Source organism: Pelodiscus sinensis, chromosome 15, assembly GCF_052426305.1.
Source record: "Pelodiscus sinensis isolate ZL-2025 chromosome 15, ASM5242630v1, whole genome shotgun sequence".
NCBI lineage: Eukaryota > Metazoa > Chordata > Testudines > Trionychidae > Pelodiscus > Pelodiscus sinensis.
The window spans coordinates 30,639,386-30,666,886 of record NC_143066.1 but is presented as its reverse complement, the minus strand read 5'-3'; the positions used below and the strand labels follow the sequence as shown (position 1 = coordinate 30,666,886).

The window sequence follows — 27,501 nt, the reverse complement described above, 5'->3', positions numbered from 1 at the left end:
TCCTAGCTAGACACCCTACTCCCAACTTGCTCCTGCACCCTACCTCCCATTCAGACCTGGCACCATCACCCCTTCTTGCACTCCACCTTCCTCCCAGATGCTTCACCCCCATTCCTCTTGCTGGCAGCCCTGTCCCACACACTGAGCCCCCCATTTTTGACCCAGCCCCTGAGCCTGGGGAGGGTTCTACAAAATCCACTAATCCTAGAACCCCGGAAGAATAAATCTGAGGTTGGTCCTGCTTTGCCCAGTGGGTTGGACGCAATGACCTCCTGAGGTCCCTCCCAACCTTATGATTCTATGGGAAGTCCTGAACCTCAGTCTTCCCTGTCCCTCCCCCTCCCCGAGTGGGGCTGGAAAACCAGAGGAATTAAGTGTCTCAGCTGGGGGCCACATCAATGAAGGTTGGGTTTTTGGAGGGTTTTTTTTATTTGGTTTGGTTTGGTTTCTCACTTGTGTGGTTCCCTACCTCTGCCACAAATAAAGATAACACGGGAACCTTTTGTGTTGGACATGCATTAATACTTTATTTGATTTAAAATGAAGTTTGATAAACTAACCTGAGAAAGCACTTAGTCTGTTTAATACTTTAAATGAATATTTCCTTTCTTACTGGTTAAACAAAACCAGTCTCCTTAGCTGCAGCACTAGCAAAATGGCTCAGATATAATTATGTAATTAATGGCAAGTTTCTATTAGCAACTGGTGGTCCCAAGAAAAGTTTGCATTGAGCCAGATGGGCCCTGGGCCAAAAGGTTTGAGAACCCACTGCGTTAGGGGGAGTGGGAGAGCACTGTGTTGTGAGGGATGGCCGGGAGAGGTTGGTGGCAGTGCAGCAGGGATGGGGGAACAACACCCCCCACCCGTGAGGAGTGGACCGGGCCCTGCCCACACTCACCAAGTGCTAGCCTTGCCGAGCAGGTAGAGCAGCACCAGGCAGAGGCAGCCAAGGGAGCAGGGGGCCAGGGCGGCTGCACTGCCCACCATGATCCCAAAAGTTGATTTCTATAAAAGCTTTATTACTCTGTATATTTTTAGCATGTTATAACAAAATCATTTTACCAATCACTGTTTCCACTCACATTTTTCATTAACCTCTCATGTGCACTCATTGCATGACTATTTTGAACTCCTTTACATTTAAATTAATTGCAGTCCACATTTATCAAAAAAGCACCCCCACACCCAAACTTCCTTCATACAGGCCTGTACCCCCAAAACACTCCAGCCAGACTGGGAAATACAAGCACAGAAAACCTGCCACAGCAGCTCCTCCAAAAGCAGTCAGTGACCACAGCTGGAAAGTTCACTCCTTTGGGGTATGTCTACACTACAACGTTAATTCGAACTAACTTAGTTCGAATTAGTTAATTCGAACTAAGCTAATTCGAACTAACGGATCCAGACTAAAAAACTAGTTCGAATTAGCGTTTTGCTAATTCGAACTAGCATGTCCACATAAAGTGGACCCTGAACCGGGGTTAAGGATGGCCGGAAGCAGTGCCGGCAGGGCATCAGAGGAGGACTTAGAGCATGGAGATGCTGTCTCAGGCTAGCCGAGGGCTGTGCTTAAAGGGTCCCGACCCCCACCCTGGACAGACAGTTCTCAGGGGTGCCCCGCTTGCAAAGCAGTCCTGGCTTGGAGTGCCCGGACTACCCACACTGGGCACATCACACCACTCAGCCATCAGCCTGGCTGCACTTGCCGCAGGCTGCCATCTGGGGAGAGAGGGCAATTGGGGGGCTGCAGGAGAGCTTCCACCCCGAGAAGCCCGCAGAGCCAGCCCAGTCCTCCCCATCGGGGGCTCGTGCCCCATTACTCCCTGAGGGTATGTCTACACTACCCCGCTAGTTTGAACTAGCGGGGTAATGTAGGCATACCGCACTTGCAAATGAAGCCCGGGATTTGAATTTCCCGGGCTTCATTTGCATAAGCCGGGCGCCGCCGTTTTTAAATCCCGGCTGGTTCGAACCCCGTGCCGCGCGGCTACACGCGGCACGAACTAGGTAGTTCGAACTAGGCTTCCTAGTTCGAACTACCGTTACTCCTTGTGGAATGATTTTAAAATGGCAGTGCCCGGCTTATGCAAATGAAGCCCGGGAAATTCAAATCCCGGGCTTCATTTGCAAGTGCGGTATGCCTACATTACCCTCCTAGTTCGAACTAGCGGGGTAGTGTAGACATACCCTCACCTCCTTCCACTTACCCTTCCCTAGCCCCCCTTCTTATTGATGTACAAAATAAAGATAACGTCTTCCAAAATGGAATCTGTCTTTACTGAACAAAACTGGGGGAGACTGGGAAAAGGAGGTGGGAGAGGGGAAGAGAGAGGCTGGGAGAGGGGAGGGCAACTAAAATGATCAGGGGTTGGGAACAGGTCCCATATGAAGAGAGGCTAAAGAGACTGGGACTTTTCAGCTTAGAAAAGAGGAGACGGAGGGGGGACAGGATAGAGGTCTCCAAAAGCAGGAGTTGGGTGGAGAGGGTGCATCAAGAAAAGTTCTTCATTAGTTCCCATAAAGAAGAACTAGAGGACACCAAAGGAAAGGAATGGGTAGCAGGCTTCAAACTAGTAACAGAAAGTTGTTCTTCACAAAGCAAAGAGTCAACCTGTGGAACTCCTTGCTGCAGGAGGCTGTGAAGGCTAGAACTAGAACAGAGTTTAAAGGGAAGTGAGATCAAGTCATGGAGGTTGGGTCCATGGAGTGCTATTAGCCAGGGGGTAGGAGTGGTGTCCCTGCCCAAGATTTGTGGAAGGCTGGAGAGGGATGGCACGAGACAAATGGCTTGGTCACTGTCTTCAGTCCATCCCCTCTAGGGTCCCTAGGGTTGGCCGCTGTCGGCAGACAGGCTACTGGGCTAGATGGACCTTTGGTCTGACCCAGGACGGCCATTGTAAGCTCAGGGCTCAGGGTCGGAGGTCTCAGTGGACCCCCTTGATTCTCTTGCATACCTGCTCCTGGGTGGCCAGGCTGGCAGCTCTTCTGCCCTAGCCAGCCACTTTCCTGTGCCTAGTGCGGAGATCGTGGACAAGGTCCACGATGTCTGCACTAGCCCAGGCGGGTGCCCGCCTCTTGCGGTCCTGGGCAAGATCCCGGGAGCTGCCAGCCTGGTCCCGGGAAGAGGCGGAGGGCTGGGGGGCATCGGGTGGCTGGCTCGAGGTGTGCCAGGTGTACGGCCTGCTGGCTGGGTGCTGGCAGGCGTGCACCTGGCACAGGCATCGTAGCCAGCCCGTGCCCCTTTAAGGGGTCCGGGGCCAGAAGCGGGGCATATGAGTTTCCCTGGTGTTGGCCAGAGTGGCCACCAGGGAAAGCTGGGGAGGGCTAGCCTCCCACTAGTTCGAATTAAGGGGCTACACACCCCTTAATTCGAACTAGTAAGTTTGAACTAGAGGAGCGCTAGTGTAGCGCCTATCAAAGTTAATTCGAACTAACGTCCATTAGTTCGAATTAACTTTGTAGTGTAGACATACCCTTACTTACCTTTGTCAATGGCTTTCATTCCCCCCCGATCCACACAGGCTCATGGTGACCCATGCACAATGCACACGGACTCACACACTTATCTACAGTTAGTCATCTTCACCACTCAAATGCACCTGTACTCACTCCATCAAGCACAATCACAGATTTAAGCTTTCCCACCCTACAGACCTCACTGCAGCACAGCTCCACCGCTGTGGCTGTGCCACTGTAAGGTCTCCCTTGTAGCTGATCTTTGCTGATGGGAGAATTCTCTCTTGCTGATGTAATGCTGCCACACCAATGCTTTTTTTGGTGTCTGTTGGGAATGTGGAGTTTTTTTTCACATTCCTGGATCACACACACACACACACACACACACACACACACACACACACACACACACACACACACACACACACACACACACACACACACACACACCCAGCCTGCCCCATCCAATTATACACACAAGCTCTTTGGAACAGTGACTAACCTTTTGTACAATGTCTAAAACACAATGGAGTGCCAGTCTATGACCACCGTAGTCCCTATGACACTATCCTTTACACATACACACTCAAGGGGACTGAGTCATCCCTAGGATAAGCAGTTGGCAGTGAAGTGTGGGGTGATAACGAGTTAGGTAGTGGTGGTGTGACGTTCAGGAGGGGCTTAATCCAAAGCACACAAAAGTCAATGGAAATACCGCCATTCATTTCAATCGGCCTTAGATCAGGCCAACAGTGGTCAAGCCTTACTGCAAGTACCTGACTGAGATAAATCAAAGGTGCATTGATTGAGATTGCAACTCGGGTTTAGCGGGAATGCGACAAGATGGCTGTGTGCGAGTGTGCATCCTAAAAGTGATGGCCAGAGGGTTTGGTAGCTGTGTGACATTTGCATAGCCCTAAGGGTCCTGGGCATGGTGACGGGGAAGTTGTTTTGTTTGAGCGAGGAGGGCAGTGGTAATGGGCCTGAGGAGGTTTAAGTACAAGATGCTATTTGAAAAATGTTCTGTTAAACCAGTGCAAACACCAATGTGGACATTTTTAATTGGATTTAAATCTAGCTCGCAGCTGTTCCACTTCGTGCTGCTGGCAAATTTATAGGCACAACTGATAAAATCAATTTTAAACCCATTTTTGTGTGTCCTCATCATGGTTTAGTGCTAATTTCAGTGCATCTTCTGTGTGAGCGCATGGCCCAGAGGCGTCTGTATTTCTGCCAATGCAGAGTGTTCTGAGTTTGTGTGACGAGGGCCTTTTGGAGACTGGGTGACTGAGATATGCCCTCGGAATGTCACTGATCTCACTAATAATTTAGAAGAAGAGACTATAACTTTCATTCAGGCTCCCTTAGCAAAATTAATCCATGTTCTGTATACTATGGATGGCAGTAACATAGCAGGGAAGGGGCAGTAATTCACTGTCGCAATTCATCTTTCCTTATACACGATGTTAACCCAAATCTGGCTGAAAACTCTGAAACTAACTGCCAGTCTCGGGTGCTCAATCAGAACTCCACGTTGCTTCCGGAACAGGCTGCATAAACCACCGCAGAGTACCTATGCGACAGTCCACCCAGGGTAGCTACCAAACACACTGTCTCTGTGGTCTCATTTGCAGCACCCTAAACACTTCCCTCCATCCTCCAATCTTTCACAGACTTGCACTTCCAGAGCAAATCCTGGTCCCATTCAAATTAATGGAAATGTTGCCCATTTTGAAATCGGTGGGGCCTGATTTTTAGGCAAGAGGAGGTGCAGCTGCGGGGTTGTGGACTGGTTAAGCACGGGCTGCCTTTGCCTGGAATGGGTAGGGGTTAGCCTGTTACCCAAATAGCAAGAAGTGAAACACTCCCATCTACTCAGCTTTTGGCCAGTTATTTCCTTCCCTGCATATGCCAGTTTCTCATTCCGCAGGACTCAGCCCCTCATGATGATTGGTGGATCTGGCAGTTTCAACTTTTCATACATCCTCAATCACTTCTGGCTTACGTAAAGCATTTCCCCTCATAGCCTGGCTGGAGAAAACTGGAACAAACCAATGGAATTGTCTTCTTGCAAGCTGTTTTCTTTAACTCTGAGCATACCACATGCCCACAGTTCGTCCACCACAATAACGATTCTTTGCAGATGCAAAGCCCTTTTATTGGAAGCCTCGGAGCACTTTATTGCCATTTTACAGATGGGAAAACTGAGGCACACACCAGCTAGGTAAGCTTGTCCAAGATTGGTGGCACAGTGGACAATGGCCAGGCCTCCTGACTCCCATTGCCACCTACTGTATTCACCAGGATAAGGCTATCCAACTGGTACTATCCCTAGAGGTAACTGTAGGACACGGGGCTGCCCCGCTGTTGGCAAGCAGTGATAAGAAGTGTTAATAGTGCAAGTGGGGAGGGAATTGGACCGGAAGGATGGTGGCTTACATACATATCCTCAAGGACAGGTGATTGGGGCAAATTATCCTCATGCTCTGTTCAGGAATCACGTACTCCCCACAGCTTTGTCCTTCCAGCCATGCTGTATGAGTGGAAGCCACCCAACCCTGCCTGAGATGACTACCGTGGGTTGTGCAAGCCCTGGTTCACCGGAGGGTATGCTGAGACTCAAAAAGGCCTGACTGAGTCCATGGTAGACCCAGGCCTGTAGCTAGGGCGCCCTGCACACATTCCTCCAGACCAGACTGCTATCAGGGTAGTTACATTAAAGGAAAACAAAGCAAAGGACCCTTAGAGCCTGAAGTCCCTCTGTCCCTGCTGGAGGGAGGAGGAGAAAGAAGAGGACACAGTGAATAATTTCACAAAGGAGCCACACTGGCCAATACAGCACTACTTGGAATTCCCCCTTCCTCCCCCCCCCCCCACGTGTGCGGAGGGCGGTCTCTTCCCTGAGGCCCCAGCTCCCAGATTATCTCGGTCATGCCTGGCTGCACAGTCAATTACAGGTGAAAGTGGTGAATCACTTTGAATATTTCCCCGACCCAGCATGGTTCTTGTCCTCAATTCAAACCCTGTGAAACTCAAGGAGAGCAGCACCCCACACCCACCGGAAACCAAAGACAGGCACAGAAGTTTAGTTATTCCTCATATCTCTTGGCGAGGAGCCAGTAGGTGCACTGACTGCACTACAAGCAAGGAAATGAGCTGTCTTTTTCCATCTATCCACTGCCAGTGAGTGCGAGATCTAGGCCAGTGGGCACTTTGCACTGCACCAAACATGCACAGAGACCTAGCACAGGGCTGTGTAGCCACAGGGCAGGCAAAGCCATCTTCACCTGGAAAGATCTGTAATGCAGAAATGGGAAAAGTAGAGCTCTGTATAGCAGGAGTGTTTTCTGGAGACCTCCCAGTTGCATCCCATTAAGGCACCTGAACCTCCCTCGTGTTGTTTGGAGCGCGAAAGGCACTCCTGCCCACTACTGAAACCTCACTGGCTGTCTTGGATGAAACCACTAGCAGAGATGAGGAGAGACCTGTATTTTAGGGTGGGCTTTGGAGATGCAATTGCCAATATAAATAGCAGGAACCGAGTGCCCAGGTTCTTAGAATGGCTTTGAAAAGCTTCATCCTTCTGCTTTTCTAATGACCCGCACAAAGTCACCCATGTTGTCACAAACAATCATTATGAGGAAATATCAGTGTAGCCTCCTACAACAGCATTAGCCCTCTTTACTCCCTACAAAATTCCAGCACTAGCACAGGGCCTGTGTCCATCGCTGGGCATTCTTATGTTACTACAGGGATGGACAATCATTTTTAGTGGAGGGGGGCATTCCAAGATTTTGGAAAGTGGTCAAGGGCCGCACTTTTCTGCGGAGGGAGTATGGGGTCTAGGATGGAGGCTAGGAACAGAAGGGGCAAGGGACTGGGGGGCAGGAGATGGTGTGAGGTCTGAGAGGGAGTTTGGGTGAAGGAGGGGGTTGTGACGAGGGTTGCCAGATGGTTTCAACAAAAATACTGGACACACTTAACATTACATCACAATCTACATTCCATCTTATTTAGAAAATACCGGACATTTATATTTTCTCAATTTGTTTCCCAAACAGAAAGCTCAAATACTGGACTGTCCGGTTCAAAACCAGATACCGGGCAACCCTAGTTGTGACCTGGGTCAGGGATGGGGGAGTGAAGGGTCTGGGAGGGTGTTTGGGTGCAGGAGAGGATTCTGGCCTGGGGGAGGGGGTCCTAGGAGGGAGTTGTGACCTGGGGTAGAGGGTTTGGATGGTTACCTGGGGGAGGAAGTTGGGTGGGGGAGGGGCAGGCGTGCCAGAGGCAGGCTCTGGCTGGGAGGCACTTACTGAAACAGCTCCTGGCCAGCACCCCAAGGCAAGTTGGGCTCCCTGCCTGTTGCAGTCCCAGATCACTTAGATCTGCAGGCTATTCCCTCCACATGACTCTCAGCTCCTGGAAGGGGGAAAAGGCTTAGCTGCCCCCCTCCCCCAGGCCAATCTCAGCTCCTATTGGCTGGTTGTTTCCAGTCAATAGGAGCTGAGAAATTGGCTGGGGTCAATTCCTATTGTCTGGTTCTTTCTGGCCAATAGGAGCTGAGGAGTGGGCTGGGGGTGGGGAGATCACACAAAGCCTCCCCCTCTCTCCAGAGCAGAGAGACACTGGACTGAGCTTTAAATCCACAGCAGCTGTATGCCTGAGGGTCCTGGCAGGGTGGTCCATGGGCTGGATCCAGTGGCTTTGCAGGCCAGATCCACCCCTTGGACCATATTTTGCCCAGCCCTGTGATCATAGAATCCCAGCCAGACCACCTGTCTCCAGTCAAATGGACCTCTCCAAATTCTAATCCAAATGCTTAACAGTGCCCATTGTGCCTGGGTGTAGTCTAGCTCCGAGCCACCTCTGGGTAAGAATCCTTGGCTCCAGAGGGATCAGTGGAATCTGATAAACCTCATCCCACATACGGATCAGGACAACAGACTTGCCACTTCCTCCCGGGCAGGTATCCAACCCTCACCCCCAAGAAGAGACCCGAGAGCAATGGATGCATGTAGCAGGTAACAGGACGACTTTGTCTGAAGAGGAACCATGGTGGGCACTGAGCCGAAGGTGTCTGCAATGCTGGATTTCCTACTGGCTGTGAAGCAAAGAAGCCCCTGGGGTTGGCAAGGGCAGCTCCTTTAAAGAACACACTTGGCACTGGGCACAGCTGCATTCTTTTGCTTCTTTTACACTTGGGCTAAGTCCTGGGAAGCTCAGAGCATGGGGAACAGTGGGGCCAATTCAGATATTTCTTAAATGAGGCAAATTCCACTCCTTGCCCTCCTAGTAGGGACCTTTTTCCCATCTGTGCTGACCCCAGGTCTACATTGGCTATGGAGTCTCCCCTCCCTCTTACCATCAGTCATCGAGTGCTCGATGTATAGGAATAGACTCTGCCAGGTTCCAACCTCATTTGGCCTGGGCACTTGTCCAGCTGGAGAGAGGGGCAGACGGACCAAACTTGACTGGCATTGCAGCCCTACGAGCCACTGACCAAAATACGACCAGTTTATAGACTCCCTTGCTTGCCCATCCAGAGAAAGTGAATCGATACCAAGTTGGCCGGTGCTGAGGTGACCCTAAAGCAAGCATGCACGCTAAGAGCTGCAGACAGCACCATGGGTGGAGGGTGAACCAGTAGCTTGGGGAGCTCCCCAACCCTGCCACTTCCACCAGAGGCCATGTCCCTTCTGCACCCACCAGAACCCCAGCCTCTTGCACCCTCTGCCCTAGGTTAGCACCCCTCAATCCAGGGAGTTCATGCAGTGCAGCCCTAACCTTCCCACCCCAAAGCACCGGGCATTACAGTCCCAGCCTTTCCAGTACTGGGGGCCCAGGCAGTATGGCCATAGCCTTCCTAGACCCACAGTGTCAGGCAGCACGGCCCTTGCCTTAGGGTGAGAGGAGTCCAGGCAGCCAACCATGGAAGAGCCAGAAGCAGGAGGGGGACCAGGAATAGGGCTACATCTGGCTTTTTGGGGAGGCTTAGCCTCCCCCTGCCTCTAATACCCACCACCTGTGGACAGCAGTGACACGCACCTGGATTAGGGACTGGCCTGAAATGCATCATACATTAAATCTCACAATGTCCTCAGCCCTCCAGTTTGCTTACTGCCAAACATCAGCCCACTCAGAGAAATACAGGCAAACAGAACAGGCAGCTCAGCAGAGAACAATCAGCCTGGCACAGGAAAGTGAGTGACAGCAGCCAGGCAGAGCAGAAACCAGAAGGGGGGTGAGGATGGGGATCGCTCTGGCTTGCTATGTTTCTGAGACAATCCTGCCCTCTGCTGGTCCACATCATGGACAGTGGTGGAGAGCAGAGATGTGGCTACAAAACTTCTCTGGGCACGTTTCCTGCTGTAACTCCTCCAGGTGCAGTGCTCTTGGGCTAGCTTGTTCGCTGTGATAGCTTATTCGCTGTGATAGATAGTGGTATGGAGAGTGCTCAAAGGTTCAGAGGCCAGAAAAAGACCATTGCAGTCATCTAGTTCAGTGTTTCTCAATCTTTTTTTAATACAAAATGCAGGACAATGTAGCACTTTAAAGACTAACAAGATGGTTTATTAGATGATGAGCTTTCGTGGGCCAGACCCACTTCCTCAGATCAAATAATGGAAGAAAACAGTCACAACCATTGTTAGTCTTTAAAGTGCTACATTGTCCTGCATTTTGCTTCAGCTACCCCAGACTAACACGGCTACATCTCTACCACTATTTTTTTAATACAGTGCCCCTTAAAAAAATACATTATAAGTACCCCCAGTACCTACAGTTTTCAGACACACAACATTTTTTTCTACCATTGAAACACATTTGTTTAAATAACTTAATCGTAGCCAGGTGGGTGATGAAATTTTTCAGTGTAAAAAGTACAAACATAATAAAACGGTGTAAAACTTAAAACAAAAATTCAGTTTTCTCCAAATTTCAGCTGTGTTGACATACACCCCAGACTTCTCTCGAGTATATTCGTACCACTAGTTGAGAAACACTGATCTAGTTTGACCTCCTGTACAACACAGCAGCCACAGAACTATCTCTAAATTATTCCTGTTGGAACTTCAGTTTCCTCCCTCTGTCTGTGTGGATGGACAGCTGCTTCTGTAAGTCTGTCTGCAGGGCCTGGACCACAACTCTGGTGAGTTTTCAGAGCAGAGGGGTGTGCATTTGTGCCTCATGAAGCAAGTCATATTGGGTGTCTACCTAAAGTGTAGAACCAGTCAGCTGGCCCTGATTATTCAAGGAGGCACGTTAAAGGAAAAGAGGGGGGACTTGGAACATTTTCATAATTCACATTTGCAGAGACTTTGGGTTCCTGTGAATTTACATGTAGGCTCCTTCAGGTAATTTTTCTCCTACTTCTCTGTCCAACACAGTCCCCTTCTACACCTTCACTCTCAACTTCACCAGCTCATACATAATATTAAGTGGTCCAGGGTACATGGCATTAATGTAATCCAGTCTTTCTGACTCCGTTGTGCAGGACAGATTGTGCTCATGAGTATTTCCAAGAGACTCATCAGCTTCGTATCTGAGTTCACACTGCAGCGCAGCACTTTCCATCTGAGATCTCCAAGGGCTTTTACAGTTTAGGAAACTGAAGCAACAAGAGGTTAAGCCAGCAACTTTGCTGAAGGTTAGAGTGCAAGCCACAGGCAGAGCTAGGAACAGAACCCAGGGTTCCTACTTTCCTAATCCTACGTCCTGGCAGCTGAAAGACAGCTGTCATCCTTATGCTCTGTATTCTCAGAAAAGGGAAGAGGAGTGTGATTCCAACACACTAGCACCAATGTGAAGTTTATTAGTCATGAACCGCTAGTTAAATAATACAGGAAGATGACAAGTTTCCTCTCAATTTTTTTTTTTTTTACTTAGCATGTTACAAGGTCTCGCTCTAGATACAGGGACCATCACCCAAACGAGGATGAGAAATGTTATTCAGGGGAATAGAGCCTTTAAAAGTCACCTGGCTGCTAGTTAACCCATTGATGGCTGGTATTTTCCATATTGCCAGCGGCCGAGAACAAAGGAGAACAGAGAATGTGTGTCTGTATATTTCAGAGAGGCTACTTGACATGTTTTTTCAAGTTTCTGCTAAGTGTGTTCTTCACAACGATAAGGAAAATGTGTTACTGTTAGGAAGGTTGCCTCCTTCTATGTCTCTCTCAAAGCAACAATCGACAGGACAGATAACTGAGTAAAAGCTGCTAAAGGGCTCACATCCCAGGGATGAATTCTACAGACTCACCTCAAGATCCCCACGTGTTGACTTGTTCTCAATCCTTAGCCCAGGGTAAAGCGAGTTTCATTCTTTTATTTCTTTGTGCCCATGAAAAACATAATTCAAACGAATCACCTCACTGTGACATTAAGGAAGAAAGGTTACACACAGTCAGAAAAGTCAGAGTTACTCACTGCACTTCTATTTAGCCCCTTGCCCGGTGTTTTCTGAAGTTCTATGTAGTAAGGGATAAAAGGTGCAGGGTAGCAGTTATTACCAGAGGAAACAAAACTGGTGCATGTGAAAATTCTACACCAGTCATTTGCATCTAACCCATTTCTTGCATTTAAAACAATAGGAGTGAATGACTCTCCACCAAAACAGCACCGTGGGCCTGACCCTGCAAGGGCTGATTTGACTAAGGTCACTAAGTGGCAATGCTAGGAGCTGAATCCTGGATACAGATTTTACGAGCCATGATTTAGCTACTAAGCCAGGGGTCTTAAACTCAATTTACCTTAGGGCCAGTGCATCCTTTAAATCCTCCGAGTGGGCCAGCAAGCACTCCGCTCTGGCAGGGCTCTGGAGGAGGATGGGAGTATCTATGCACCCCTCCACATGCATATCCTGGTCCTGCCTGCTGGGCTGTGCGCTCCCCTCCCACCCCCATGTGTCCCCCCGCCTGCTACCCCTGGCTTGCCTCCCCTAGTCCTACCATCACCCACCACTCCTGAGAAACAAGGAAACCAGGGTATAATGTCTCCAGGCTTGTGGCTTTCACCTTGCTCCCACGTGCAGCCCACCTACGTTCCACTTTGGTTTCTGCACAAGTGATTGATGAATAACGCGAGCTCGTGTCCTGAATGGGGGAGGGACAAAGCGGCACCACCAGGGACTCTATGGCAGGAAATTCACAAGCATCCCTGAAAAAGTTTCGATGGCTTTGCTGCGGGGTTCCATTGAGATCACGGCGAGCATCAACATCCAGCTTGGCCACATGGATTAGCTACACACGGACGTGTGCCGCTCACAGAAACACCACCAGCCTCCCACCCCTCCGAGCCCTCCGCCTTGCACTCCTCAAGCCACAGCCACCTACCCTGCGTCTCATCCCCTGCTTCCTGGTCCCAGGAAAGCGGCTCCTCACACCGGCTGTGTCTGTCAGCAGTGGAGAACAGTTCCTGGCTGCCAGACACAATCGGTGACCTCGGGGGGAGCCCTTGGTCCTCATCTTCCTCAACCTCCTCGTCTACAATTTCATCCTCTGGGTGAGGTCCTCTGGGTACAGCCTCCTTGCCCTCTGAAGTAGCCACATAGCTCTTGGCAGTGGAGGGGTGGGTCACCGCCAAGGAAAGCATCCAGCCCCTTAAAGAAACAGCATGTCTTCAGTGAAGCGCCTGTTCACATCATGGTGATGTGATGAACTGAGATGATGAACTGAGACAAGTCTTTTAAATCTTTGCTCTGCACTGCAGCATGTCCTGTTTATACCCCTTTTCACGCCAAGATCAAGAAACGTGCCCATACATGTCCCAGTTCCCGTGGGTCACTCGCAGCTAGGAGTGAACAGACACCTCTCTCCAGACACTGATCAGATCCAACAGCTCCACAGCGGTCCAAGCGGGAGAGCGTTTGTTGTGACGGCGAGGCATGGGCATCTGGGAAGAAATCATGAGATCTGCGCACGCTGAGCGAGCATGGGGTGGTTGGGCGGGTTCTAGATGCTCAGGAAGCAGGAAAAGGGATTTAAATTTTGTGGGGCTTGCAAGGCACAGCAGGTAGCCATTCACCCGACTGCAGGGCAGCAGAGTTCAAACTGCTGACCAGAGGGGTTGATTGGGAATTGAGGCCCGTTTCTTGGAGGCCAGAATTAGCAACAAAATGCCCAGAGGTGTCCACATGGCATGCTTGTTGATAACACAAGGAGGGGAAAAGACTAAAATCCCTCGTGGAGCTGGAAGTTTTTTTGTCAATGAAAATAGCTGGAGCAGCCTCCCACCATGGGATCATGGTTAGCTGGTTAAACACGTTTAACTGGTTAACTTTGTAACTGGGATTTTACATCCTTAATTAAAACCCAGGATAGATACAAAAGGCAAACTTTCCAAAAGTTCAGAATTGTATGCAAACTTGGTGGCCCTATTCCAAGAGGAAGAAAACCCTTAGAAATATGATAAATAGAGATAGGGACACCATTTGGAAGTTGCTCGACTTCAAGATGAAGTTCAGCAACATCTTCATACAAATTCACTCTCTCAGATACTAACGTCACTTCTACACAATAGAAACTGGTGTGCTGCAAGGGGGGGTGCCGTTCAACGTGGTTAGCAATGGTTTGGTGATGCAATGTGGAGAGGCCTGCATCATATGATACATTTCTAATCCATGATGCATCCCTGCTAAGGGGCTCAGGGTAGGGGGGGGGTCCCTCCTGGCAGGGCTTTCCCTCACCCCTTCCCCTGGGATGCCAGGGGCCTTCTGCCTCCCCTAACCCTCCCCCAGCTCGTATGGGCCTTCCCCTCCACCCTCCATTGCTGTGGTGAAGGGCAGGAGGGCTACTTACCTGGCCTGGTGACAGGCAAGATGGTGAAGCCCCAGCTCTGTTGGCCACTCCCTTGGTGGTGCGGCTGCCTCCCCCAGTGGCAACTTTCAGTATCACTTCCCTCCTATCTCTGCCCCCTCCCTTTCCATGTTATGGAAAACATTCCCATTCCTGGTACTTCCCATTTTCCTGGCACAACCAAACCCTGACCTTGCTTCAAGTTAGGATAGATGATGCTGCATACCAAATTTGGTGGTCCGAGCTCTTACCATTTAGGGGGAGTTCTTGAACAGACAGACAGATGGACATTTCTAAAATATACACTTTTTTTTTGTTCAGCTACATATGACAGTGATGGCTATTACAACCTGATGCAAGTTGGAGGCAACACAAAAAAGGGTGCAAGAAGAGAAACACACGTCTTTGGGAGTTTTATGGAGAAGAGGAGAGATTGAGATCTGGCTCCAATATGATTTCAGCTTTAGCATTTTGAGCCAGGGACAGGCTACAATATTTAAATCTGCTGGCTCAAAAAGGTCATGCCTCAGTACCTAAGTCCCTGAAAGAAAAACCTTATGGCGGGGGGTTGTGCAGCCACCTATGATGTATTTGGTTTAATGTTTGGCTGCTAATGCTGGCTCCATTTCAATCAGAAAAATCACAGCCAGGCGGAGGGCCATGGCTGGAGAAATGTCCACACCCACTTGTAAATACAGTTCTGATTCTCCCACATGCGTTGCAATAACAGCCTGCAGCTTATGGTTACAGAATCTGAACGTTTCCGGGACATGACTATTTTTATATATGAGGCGACTTGTTTAGAGAGGACATGGAGAAAGTGAAACTCTTTTAGTAGAAAAGAAGACGGAAAGTCCTCATTTGTCAGTGCACAGCAACATACTAATTGCAACCTTACTTCTGAGCTCCTGCTGCGTACAGTGAAGTTATTTTGGGTGTGGGAATGAAAGGCTTTGAAGGCCTGGTGAAATTAACTCCTATGCGGAAGTTAAACCAAGGCTTGTGTAAAAGCTGGGCCTTTTCTGAGCGATTCACAAGCCTAAATTGTGTTTGTCTTTTGCACAGGCATGAATTTCACCCTATTGGAAGTTCCACTGTATCTGGTCAGGCCATCCTGACATGCTCGCTACCATGGGCTCAAGTGCCAACTCGGTTATCTTGTGTGTATGTAGGCATACATGCACATGTGCACAAGACAAAAAAATACATATACAGATGGTGACTTTCAAATCACAACAAAAAGACTTGTGCTAGTGTCAAAGCAAGACACACCGGTCTAAGATTAACTAAGCCAGTCTCTAACGTTTATGTTGGAAACTGTAATATACGATAACCACGGGGAACACAAACACACACACCTGGATCAGTTATTATACAATTGTCTTATACTAGTGTTTTAAGGCCCAATCAAGATTGAGGCCCCATTGTGGGAGGTACCTGACAAACACATAGGACAGGAATGGGCAACCTAGGACAGTGAATGGGTTGCAGGAATGGCTCGTCCATCTGTAGCCAGACACGAACCCCATCTTGTTTCCCTCCCCCAGAGAGCAAGAGAAAGGCAGTCAGCCTTTGATGCCCTGGGAACGCAAGTGTGCTGCCTGTCCCTGACTCTACCATAAACAGAAACCAGACAGTAAATGGGCTAGCTGACGACCCGGGGCCTCCCGTCGCCCTGATGGCTAGTACCAGTAGTTGACACGCCTGCACTGTCCCAGGAGAGGAATCTTTGCCCATCACATATCAGAGGTGCCCATTGTCTGCATTTTCCCAGGTGTAAATTATGCTTTGCACCCTGCGTGGGAAACTTGGCATTCAAAGCCATTTTTCCTAATTGGCCACTTGAGACCAGGAAGAAGCCTACATGACCCAAGGGGTATAAAGAGGGGTATAGTAGCCCACCCCATTTGAGCTCCAATCATCTATACCAGCACAATTTAAAAGAACTTCAGCCGGTCATAAGGGACTCACTGCCCTGACCGTTGGCTGACACCATCTCAGTGGGCTGCAAAGTTGTCACAACCAAGACAGCCTCCCAGAACAGAATAGATTTGCTAACTGTGCTTGTGCACTTAACATTTGCAGGGAGTACCAATTAAATCATAGTAGCATTTTGGCTGCAGAGGGAGCGCACGGCTCTCTGTCACCATTGTGCACAATCAGCAAGTACCTCACTTCACGTGCCCTTGCTTTACATGTGTGTCAGATTTGTAATACCGGTAGGAAAAACACTACTTGGACAGAAACCAGCAGAATCTGGCAGCCCCGCGCATGGGCAACGGTAAGCAAAATGTCCTGTGGGCCAGACATAAAACTCCATGGGCTGCAGGTTGCCCACCACTGATACAGGAGATGCATACACTCCTTGAGTTAATCGATTGGTAATTAACTCAAGGTTTTTATGTTCTTTGTAAAAGTTAACCAGGACACATCCAGAATGTTTGTGGTTTTTTCTAGAGATCAGTCTACCCCAAAGAAAAATGGACCAGGCAGACAAAGGTTACATGACAAACCCAAGGTCACACAGCAGGTCAGTGGCAGAGCACATAATAGAATCCAGATCATCTCACCTAGCTCTAATCACCCAGTGCTCTGACCTTCCTTAAAATACACTGCTTTTAACAAAGCTCCCCGGGGAGCACATAGCTCACTAGAAGCTGCCTGATTTTACCTTTTAATTTTTTCAGTACTATTTTCTTTCCCATCAAAGGTGGTGGGTTAAACAAGCTCAGCCTTTGAAGCCCATCCCCTGCATGGATTTGGAACTTGCAGAGAGTTTTGAGATTGGCTAGGACTTCACAGCAATTGTTACACAGGCAGACCAGTGCTACAAACACTGAGTTGATTGCATGGTCAGGTTGGAGGAGAAGCTGAGGTCTCAGGGAACCTTATGATCCAAACGTGGGTGAAAAACACCCTCAACTGATGGCAGAATAAATTGCTTTTCGCAGGGCTGGTTTCCATGTCCAAATTCTGAAAGCCCCTGCCAGCACCTCTGCTAAAACAATAGCCATTTCAACTGCTGGCTGCCCCTGTGATCCTATCACCAGTTCCTCAGCTTTTGTGCAGCCTATTTTGGTCAGCTCCAACCCAGATCAAATTAATTCTCCGGGCTATTTCCTTATTGTCTGCTCTGGGATCCCTGCTCTTAAAAAGCACAAGCTTGGATGTTATTCAAGATACCACATGCTTCCTTAACGTTCCCTCTTGCACATCTAAGGCCTGGGTTACACTATGTACTTATGCCAGTAAAACTATGATGCTCAGGGGAGTGGAAAACCCACACAACAGAGTTATATCTACTCCCCCCCCCCCCATAGATAGGACTATGTCAAGGGAAGGGCTTCCCCCCTCAACACAGCTACTTCCTCTCCAGCAGGTGGAGGACCTACACTGACAGGAGAAGCTCTGCTGTTGCAACAGGTAGTGTCTTTACTAAGCACTACAGCTGTGCAAGCTGCACCACCACATCCCTGAGCATGAGGACAAGCCCTCGGCATTTATCCATCTAGCTGGAACCCTGCTTTTAACAGTTCTCTTGATTTTCTTCCTCCCCACCTTCCTGTTTTTCTTATATTTTGGAAACACTCAACCCCAGCCCTGTTCCACTCCCATCTGAACACCCAGTTGGCTGCAGGCCTGCTTTTGACACATCTGTTTTACAATCTCTTCCTTATCCCTCCCATTTTTCCACAGAGAACTGTCCTGGGTCCAAACAAAACAAGATTATTTTTCCAATCTCGTTTTCTTCCATCCATTTTAAATTCCTGCAACCCAGGGAAATAAATATGAACACTTGGAACGTCTTTGCTGCAAGAGCAGCTCTCCGAGGCTGTATGTTATCCATCTGCTTGGTGAGTAAAAAGACAAGACAAGCCACTGACTTGCGACTCTGGAGCAAACGTCCTTGTAGTCGGTCAAGCATTCCAGTCTGACATAGGGTAAAAAGACATTACATGCTGGCACCAGGATTCTGCATGGATCTGATCATTTTAGTGGTATGGGTCTGTTTTAAAACATGGACATATTAAAGACAAAAAGCAATGGCTCCTTTAAGTGGCCAGTAATGTCTGCAGCACGCTTCTCCTCCTGCCTCTCCCTACAGCACTGGGGGAAAGGCAAAGTTATTCAGCTTTTCCCTGCCTTTCCCAAGCGGGACTGATTAAACATCTGGGGCAGCTTAGAAGCCATCCCAGATGTGGTGTGCTAAATAAAACTCTGACCTCCATATGTTTTCTGGGAAACAGTACCAGTACTTGAGAGCTCTGTGTGGCAGGCTCTTCTGCACCCGAGACCCATTAGCACAGCAATGGGCAACCTAGTCTAGCAAGTGGGCCATGTGAGTGGCCCTCCTTGATCTCAGCGGGCTGCAAGATTGTCATAACCAAGATGGGCTCGTGGGATAGGGTAGTTTTGCTCACTGCCCTTTTGCCTAGAATTTGCAAGGGGTGCCAATTGAACCATAGTAGCAATTTGATTGGATGCAGAGGAAGTGCACGGCTCTTACAGTCAACATTGTGCGTAGAGCCCAGCAAATCTGTGGATATCCGCTTTCTATCTGTGGATATCCACACCCGCAGATGCGGATAGCCACGGTTCATTTTTGAGGATACAGATGCAAATGTGGATACAAATGTTGTATCCGCCCAAGGCTCTGGTTGTGTGCAATCAGCACACACCTCACTTCACGAGCCCTTGCTTTACGGGTGTGTCACGTTAGCAGGGGCAGATGACCGTTCTGCGGGGCCCCGGGCAGCATAATTCCGCGGGGCCCCCCTTTACCACGGCGCATGCGCGGGGCTTTCTGAAGCGCGGGGCCCGGGGCGGCCGCCCCGTTCGCCCTGCCCTATATCCGCCCCTGCACGTTAGTAACACTGGTAGGAAAAGAAACTACACAGATAAAACCCAGTGGAATCTGGCAACCCCGCGTGTGGGCAATGAAAAACAAAATGTCTTGCAGACCACACATAGAACCCCAATAGGACGCATACAACCTGTGGGCCACAGATTGCCCACCACTGTGTTAGACTTTCTCGTGAACATCCTCCAAGCTCACCCTTTGACCAACCAAGTCTGCACTGAGTGGTGCTGCTGCACTTTTACATAAGACCAACCATGTTTCACTATCCCTTGCACCAACACAAAGAAGGGGCAGATTAATACACACACTGCTACTTCACCTCCCAGGCAAAGAGCTCTACAAATAAATGAATCACTCCCTCCTCATCTCAGGGAGGCATTATTTCCCTCCCTTTTACAGATGGGGAAGTAGCACCACACAGTTGAGTGACTTGCTTAAGGACTACAGCACGGGAACAGCTGAGCTGGGTATATGAACAAGCCATTCTAACTGCCTACCCTGTGCTTTCACAGCTAACCCCATGTCCTTCCCAGACAGCTCTGTCCTGTGAGATGCTATGCTCTTCAAATTCCCCCGGAGCTCAAGGGCTGGGACCAGGACACTACCACCACTGCGATGGGGCATAGAGGGTATCTAGGACTCGGCACAGTGATGATTTCACATTGATGAACAGTGAGGCAGGAAGAATGTGTCTACACTCACAGCAACTGAGTTTCCCAGCCTGGATCCACACTCATGCTAGGACACTAGAGAGCAGTGTAGACAGCACTAGGATATTCCAGCTCCCCCCCCCCCCCCCACCTTGCAAGTCGGAGCAGGAACATTTACACAGCTGTTTCTAGTGCACTCGTGTGAGCCTGAGAACCCAGGGTGGGAGGCAGTGTACACATACCCCTTGAGGCCTACTGCTGAGCAAATCACAGGTCTCTGTTAGGAATTCCTGTACACAGCTGTGTTTGCACCAGCAGCTTCTGCAGACCACTAAAATATCGCTGTTGTACCCGGACCAGTAAGCCTTGGGTGAGCTCCCTGTTCTCAGACGGGAAGCTCCCCTTGTGCATCAATAAGGAAGATGGCTGGCGAGAGCCTATAGCGAGAGCGGAATGAACAGGGTCAGAGATGGATAGAGGAGCAGCAGAGCCCTCGAGTACCCACTCACTCATCTCCCGCCCCTCAGGAAATTCTATCAGACTCTTCCACAGGGATGGACCCAACAAGGTTCTACAGACATTACTCTGAAACCCAGAGATCTGACGAGCAGTCTCCTCTCTCGAGGCTTTTTGGAACCAGCCTGTAGAATTCTGCAGCAAGGGTGCAGCTCTCTGCTCAGGCGGATGGGGTGGCAGAAAAGAGCTCACTGTTCTCTGCATAGCGATACAGTAGTTTTTTCTGGGGCGTTCCGGAGCCGCAGCGCACTAGCCCGTCCCAGTCTCCACTTACCGCTACCCACCAGGACTGTTGTTCACAAAGGAACGAATCGTGGCCCCAAGGCAAAGGAAAACAGGATGTATCTTGTAGAAAACAAACCTCCAACTGCACAAAGCCAGCTTCTCTTCTGCTGACTTGCGTCGGCAACCACTTGCTGGGGAGTAGTCACACTCATAAGCCTTAGCTGCAGGACAGCAGCTTGGGCATATAGAACTCCCAAGCCATTTCAAGTTTAGCAGTTCCTCTGCATTCGGGAGGACTGAGCTCTCTGGGCACCAGGGAGTAGGGCCTTCCTACTGCAGCCGAATTTTAAGGAGGTTTTATTTAGGAGGAAGCTCTGAATTCCATTGCTATAGGAAATGGCATGTTTTCAAAGGACACTCTGCCAGAACCTGCTGACAGCCTCAGTGGAATTTTCTCCCTGCCCCCCAACCAGAATGGCTTCCCACACAAAGAATTCTCTCTCTGGTGGCTTTTTTAAGGGCAGGGCACCAGATCTAACATTTCCCTCACTGCCTAAATCACATGGCAGCCTTGACACTTGTGTGATCCTGCTGCTATGAATGTCCCACTTACATTTAAAGACAACAAGTAGTCCTGTGCATCTTAGAAACTAACAAAAATAAGGTGCCACAGGACCACTCGTTTTTAAAGACTACAGACTAACACGGCTGCCCCTTTGAGACCACTTACTACATCTACATCACAGAGTAAGGAAAGGAACCTGCTACAAAAGCAAAGACTAAGAAAGTCAGAGTCCCCTTCTCTCCAAGAAGGGATTAACCAAAGGGTCCTTTTAGAACAGGCACTTCCCTTAGCTTTTTGAAGGGTTCCCAGGGTACATCCAGGGTGAGCAGAGTCCTAGGGCTGATGCGATATAAGGTCACTCTGATACGCATTGCAGCAAAGGAGGCTACCCCACTTAAAGTGCCTGAGGATACGATGAGGGAACCGAGGTTTTTACGTGTTGAGAAGGACCTAACACCAAATAGGTATTAAAAAAACGAGTAGCACCTTAGAGACTTACAAAAAATATATACATCTAGCGTCTTGAGCTTTTGTGGGCAAAACCCACTTCTTCAGATGAAGAAGGTGCTACAGGACTACTTGCTTTTTTTAAAGTTACAGACTAACACAGCTACCCCTCTGAGATCAAGTAGGTATGGAGGAGGGGAGGGCGTCAGCTCCTACCAAGGAAACCAGGGACTCACTTCTCAGCTACTCTGTTCCTGCAGGAATGGGAGGCAGAAGGTGGGAAGTTAACGAAGCTTTAAACCACCATTGAATTCTCATATGTAGAGCTTTGTGGTGGCTTTAATTTATGCTCTGCTTCCTACTGGCCGTAGTGCAATGCAAATCTGAGCTACCCCTGTACGGGACAAGGGAGAGGGAGGCAGAGGGCAGGGAGCCTTCAGGCCAGCCAAGTAGCCTTCCCTGCACAGAAGATGGTTTCTACTCATACTGAACTCCTATATGCTGCCGGAGCAGAATAAGAGAGCCTTAGTGCAATCACGGATTCGACCTCTGATTTCTAATAACGCCCGCGCATTGTCAGTGATAATGGCAGCCTGGTACAGACATGGCCGCAGAGGGGAGTGGTGTGCACAAATCTCCTACCCACTGAGATCACAGCCTCCTCGCACTTCACCAGTGCCACTGCTGGAAGAAAACCTCCTACCCCATCATCCTTGAAAGCCAACTCTCCACATGGTGTTTGGCCCCACCGGCCAGAACACCCACCTCTCACACAGCACTTAGCCCTACCAGCCAGGGAAGCTGCCCTTCACCCAGTGCTTGGCTCTACCAGCCGAGACAACTGCTCTCCATGCAGCCACATAGCAGCCACCGGAGCTGGAAACGGGACCACGGTGATGTTGCCCCAGTAGGGACAGCCTCACTGCAGTCCCGGCTCCAGCTGCATCACACCTGGCTGCCAGCCACCCCACTTACCCTACTACTGCATGGGGAAGTGGGTAGGAAGGGAATTCCCTGGGAACCGAGTGGGCAGGATTAAATAAAAGCTGGGGGCGTGGCCTGGCAATGTGCCACAGCCTGGCAGATGGGTGTGCAAACCAATGGTTGGGAACCACTGTCCTAGAGAAAAGAATGCAGAGAAGCCTTTCAACCCAGTCACACCATCACTTTCTAGTTCCTGCACACAGCCACCTCCCCGGCTTCATCTTGTAACTCCGCAGCATGAGATATCGACAGGACAATAGACATTGTTGCTAACTGGGTCAAAGGTTCTGCTTAGGCAAGAAGAACTTCCTCTCCCCCTGGCCTTTTCTTCTCTACGTTGTCAGAGCTGGTATCCATCTCCTGGTGATGCTCATTCCGGACACCACCATTAGGAATGTAAAGGCCCTGACACACCCTTCTGTTCCACAGTCTCATATTTGTTGGCAGATCTGCCCCACATTAGCCCACTGCTATCACAATTAGGGATCTAAAAGGTTAACTGATTACCCGGTAAACATTAGCCTTCCCAGCATGCTTATCTGGTAACAGATTAACTGGAGGACCAGGGGAGGGAAGAGCAGTTCACCCACCCATTGTGGCCCAGCCAGCAGGACCCTGGCCATCCGCAGCAACCCCCAACCTGTGGTATGACAGGACCCCATCCAGCTGGAGCAGCCCCAGCCACGGTGGACTGGCTGGACCCCAGACACACAGTTAACTGGTTACACTATTACAATTACATCATTTAGCCAGGTAACTTTTTAAATGGATATTTACAACCCTAATAAGGATTGCTATTCTGCCTTGTTCCCCCTAGCTAAACAGTAGGGTAATCTTAAATGATTAAAACAGCTACCAACTGAGATACAGATATCATACACACAACAGACACTTCAAGTCCTTAGAGGCTGAGTAGAGCTTGGAATTACACAGATACACCCCGTGAAGCAAATGCCTCTACAACTTTGCAAACATGGGTTTAGCCCTACGGTCCTTACCTAGACCTTCCAGTGATTTCATTGGGAGTGCTGTGTGCGTAAGGACAGCGGGATTAGATTATGTCCGTTACGCTGCAACAGTGCACACGGCACCTCATGGAGCAATTGCATTTACAAAATGGTTGCATTGAACACATCAGCTGAAACACCCATTGAGATTTTTAAGAGCAGGTTAGACAAACACCTGTCAGGATGGGCTACAGGATGCTGATCCTGCCGTGAATGCAGGGGTGAGGACTTGATCACCTTCCGAGGTTCGTTCTAGTTCTAGGATTCTAAACTGACACCATGTGTAGTCTCATTTACAGACATTTGGAATTCTTCAGTCAGACTGCTCCTCATAAAATCTCTGTATGTTCACGCATCTACTCTAGCTGAGCCAACAGACTTTCTGGACCCTGGGGCAAGATGTGGGAGCGGAGGCCAGCTCCGGACTTTCGGAAGGGGCAGGGCTTTGGATAGAAGGGGTGAGGCTGGGGCAGCGGCCCTCAGTGCTGTCTGCAGCATGCCATGCTGTGCTCTGGTAGCAATTTAAAGGATCTGGAGCTCCAGCTGCTGTGGTAGCCGAAGCAGCAGTCAGGAGCCCCAGATATATTTGAATCACTGGGCACCAGGGCAGTTACCCTCTTTGCCACACCCTCCCCATCAGCATGCTTGACCTACTCACACATGCTTAGTCCTGTCAGCTTGCAGGTGCCCAATGTCCCACAGGAAATTAGCACTGACATTACATCTGTCTTAGGCATTGCTGTCTACCAAGGTTTTAGTTCCACTGCTGGTTATAGCATCATTACAGGTGCTCAGAAAGATTTCTTCCCCTACCCACTGGTCTTTTTCTATTTGCCAGGCACCGCTTTCCTGGATTTCCAATGGAGCTGAAATTCACATGCCCGGTTGTACTCCCCTCACCCCCATTTGGAACATCAAACCAATCCAAGAAGTGTGTGGCTTAAACCCAGACCCACACAAAGCAGGAGAGTCCATATCTCAGCTCTGGGAAGAGAGTTGTGGTACCCCAAGATTCTTCGTGCTGTCCATATAATCTTTTCCTTTTTAACCACAAATTCTCAGCAGCAGAAGTGGGGGGAAGGGAGGCAGGGGGACAGCAACAATAAATGGATATTTTGAAACTGGAGACCATTTCCTGGCAAGTGAAAGGTCAAATTTCAAGTTTTGTTGCTCTACCCTATAAGGTCCCGAACGCCTTCAGCTCCCATTGGTATCAGGTCCGTGAGGTGCAGAGCACCGTGCTCTGCACCTCACAGGCCTGAGATGCTCAAAGTGTGATTCCAGCCCCTCCCGTTATTCTCACCCTAGTCCACAGGGAGCTAGCATGCTAAGAGTAGCAGCCACAGCAGCACTGGCGAGGTGCACTGAGTAGAACCAGCCTGAACCCCATGAGTGGGTACTCAGCGTGGCTAACTGCGCCACAGCTCCCCCTCCTACTGCAACTATCGCGCTAGCTGGATGTGCGCTGGCATGACTGTGAGATGGGAATCACCAACATACACTCACCCTCAGTCCCACATGGGATGGCAATCCTGCTACTGGGTTTTTCCAATCCACCAGGAGCTTTCACATTGTAGAATGGAACCAACCACAGCCATGTCCTAGACTTATGGAGGGGGAGGGGGAGGGGGGGGGGGGATTCTTTCTCCAGCAGGCACAGCACAAAATAAACAGTCCGGGTTGGCAAGGCAAAGGGGTCTCTATGCCACCCTCGTGTCTTCCTGATTCTGGGCTGCTGTGAGGGCTAATGAGGCCCCTGGCATAGAGTGGAGAGCTACATGCTACTCTTAATTTGCAGCAGCCTTCCAAACATTGCTGCATAACCTGGAGCAGCACTCAGTCTTCTTAGCACTAGAGAGACTCCACTGACTTGAGGGAGGGGTGGAGAGACAGCGTGGGGAAGGAAAATCTCCTCTGGCCAGCTGCGTTGCTTTTACAGCCTTTGTACGCTGCCAGAATGGGACACAGAGGGTGTGGTGCAGGAGAGAACCTCTCTCCTTCCTCTCTGGGGAAATACTGCTTGGCTCGGAGAGGGCGGCGTTTGGGAGTCTCATTGAACACCAGCACCAGGGGGTTTGCAATAGTTTCATGAGCTCGCAGCCAACTGCGAAACCAGTCCTCTGCCCTCAGACATGATACTGCACTAACGAAGACGGCCCCGGACATGACTCGGCACTAATGAGGCCAGCCCCGGATGGGAGACCACACTAACGAAGACAGTCTCAACAGCAAATGCCTATCAGCTCATTTCTGCTATCAGTACCAAGCACTGTGCCTCTGACGATCTTAGCTGAGACGCTAGTGGACTTTTGCCCACATGGTACTGGGGGGAGGGAGTAGGAGGGAATTGTACAACACATATCTATGGTATGTTTGGCACTAAGTCTGCATTATGTTACCCGTCTCTCATATCCACAAATATTACACACCCAGTACATTCACCAGGGTAAGAAAATAACTGCCAAGACAACAGATGAAAACAGCCAGCGTGCACTTTTAAAAAGCAGGTTTGACTGACTAACCACCTTGCCCTCCAGAAATTAAGGAGCTGGGAATCAACAAGAAACCCCTATTACTACTCATTAAGCGAGATGAGACTATGAGCATCTTTCAACTTCATGGCAATTTGCTGGTGATTGAAAAAATTAACAAGGAATGAAGTCAGACTTTATTTTTTTAAAGCTTGGAAATAGAAGCTTCCATTTAACCCTTCCTTTTCGGTTCACTCTCAAACACACCAGTACAACAGAGGGCTGGGAAACACTCTGAGGACCTGATTCTGGTCTTCCACAGGTGTAACTACACAGGCAGGATCAGAATCAGACTCTCCGTTGCTAGTGTGGCCACGAGGATTTAACCTGTCACTTGCCGGGAATGAGTGTATGACAGTGGCTGAGTATTCATCAAGAACTGGAACCGGGGCACATCTAACAGAAGGGAGGGGAGGACAGGAAAAAGCAGAACATCTGGGAGGCAGCAACAGGAGGAGACAAGATGCAAGGGAGGCAGGAGAGAGCCAAAGGAGACGGAAGGAGAGATCCATGCTTCGGATAACCCAGAAGGAAAAAGAACACAGGTAAGAAATAAGTTAAGATCATGAGACCAGGAATCTGAGGAGCTGAGCAACAGGTAAATTACTGAAACCACCTAAAGGTCTGTGCAAGGGTTAAACACTGTAGCCAAAAGAATGTTCACCCGCTTACCCAGAGCACTGGATGGCCAGTCTTTGTAAGTGGCCGTGATTAAAGATTCAGCGAGACACTAGAGTATTTCTAAAAGCACTGATTTCCTTTGGGAACAGCCCATGCCCCTCTGGCATGGCAAGCAACCCTCACTCCTTGCAGCAGGGTCCCTCAAACCTACACCAATCATTCTGTATGAGCAGAAAGTCAGGATTGGGACATCGCATCCTTTGACAACAGACCTCTCTGCTTTGCCTTACTGCCCTTCTGGCAGGATCTTCCCCTTTTCCCCAGAACTAATATTTGCACCCTAGCCATGTTCTCTTCATAAGTTTGTGCCTGTGAATATGTCACACATGGAGTCTGCCTGAGGTGAATTAGAGGCTGGTTGTCAGGTCGAGTGGCCTGTCCAGATGTGGATGAATTAATGCCCCCAGGTGGCTGTTCTCGCTTCAGCTGCTTTTTGTCTGACACCCAGTTGCCCACTCAGTTAAGTATCGTATCACTGACTAATCGACTAGTCGATGCATTTTTCATCGACTATTTGATTAGTTGATAGGGCGGTGCTGCCCCTTTGAAAAACCGTGGTGGCGTTTCAGAAGGGTAGCGTCGCACGGGACCTGGGGTCAGCTGGGGAATCCAAACTGACCCCGGGCTCTGCGTGGCACTGCTGCTTTGAAATGCCACGAGGAGCCCGGCGTTGGGCTTCTCGCATTTCAAAGCAGCAGCGCTGCATGGAGCCCGGGATCAACTGCGTACTGACCCCGGGCTCCATGCAGCGCTGCTGCAGCATTTCAAAGTGGCAGCGGCACATGGAG

The 27,501-nt window shown here is 49.6% G+C and overlaps 1 long non-coding RNA gene across 2 annotated transcripts in view; it reads right to left on the bottom strand.

The window, feature by feature from the left end:
- LOC149523557 (uncharacterized) overlaps positions 1–19,896 on the bottom strand; it is a 79,791-nt gene extending 59,895 nt beyond the window's left edge. Inside the window, exons 1-2 of one of the 2 annotated variants that reach the window (XR_012896180.2) lie at positions 18,131–19,896; positions 11,714–11,784 (exon numbers count right to left, since the gene is read on the bottom strand). This is a non-coding gene — a long non-coding RNA (uncharacterized LOC149523557). The remainder of the gene's footprint in view (positions 1–11,713; positions 11,785–18,130) is intronic. The other variant, XR_012896183.2, reaches the window with a different exon arrangement.
- Between the last annotated feature and the right edge of the window lie 7,605 nt (positions 19,897–27,501).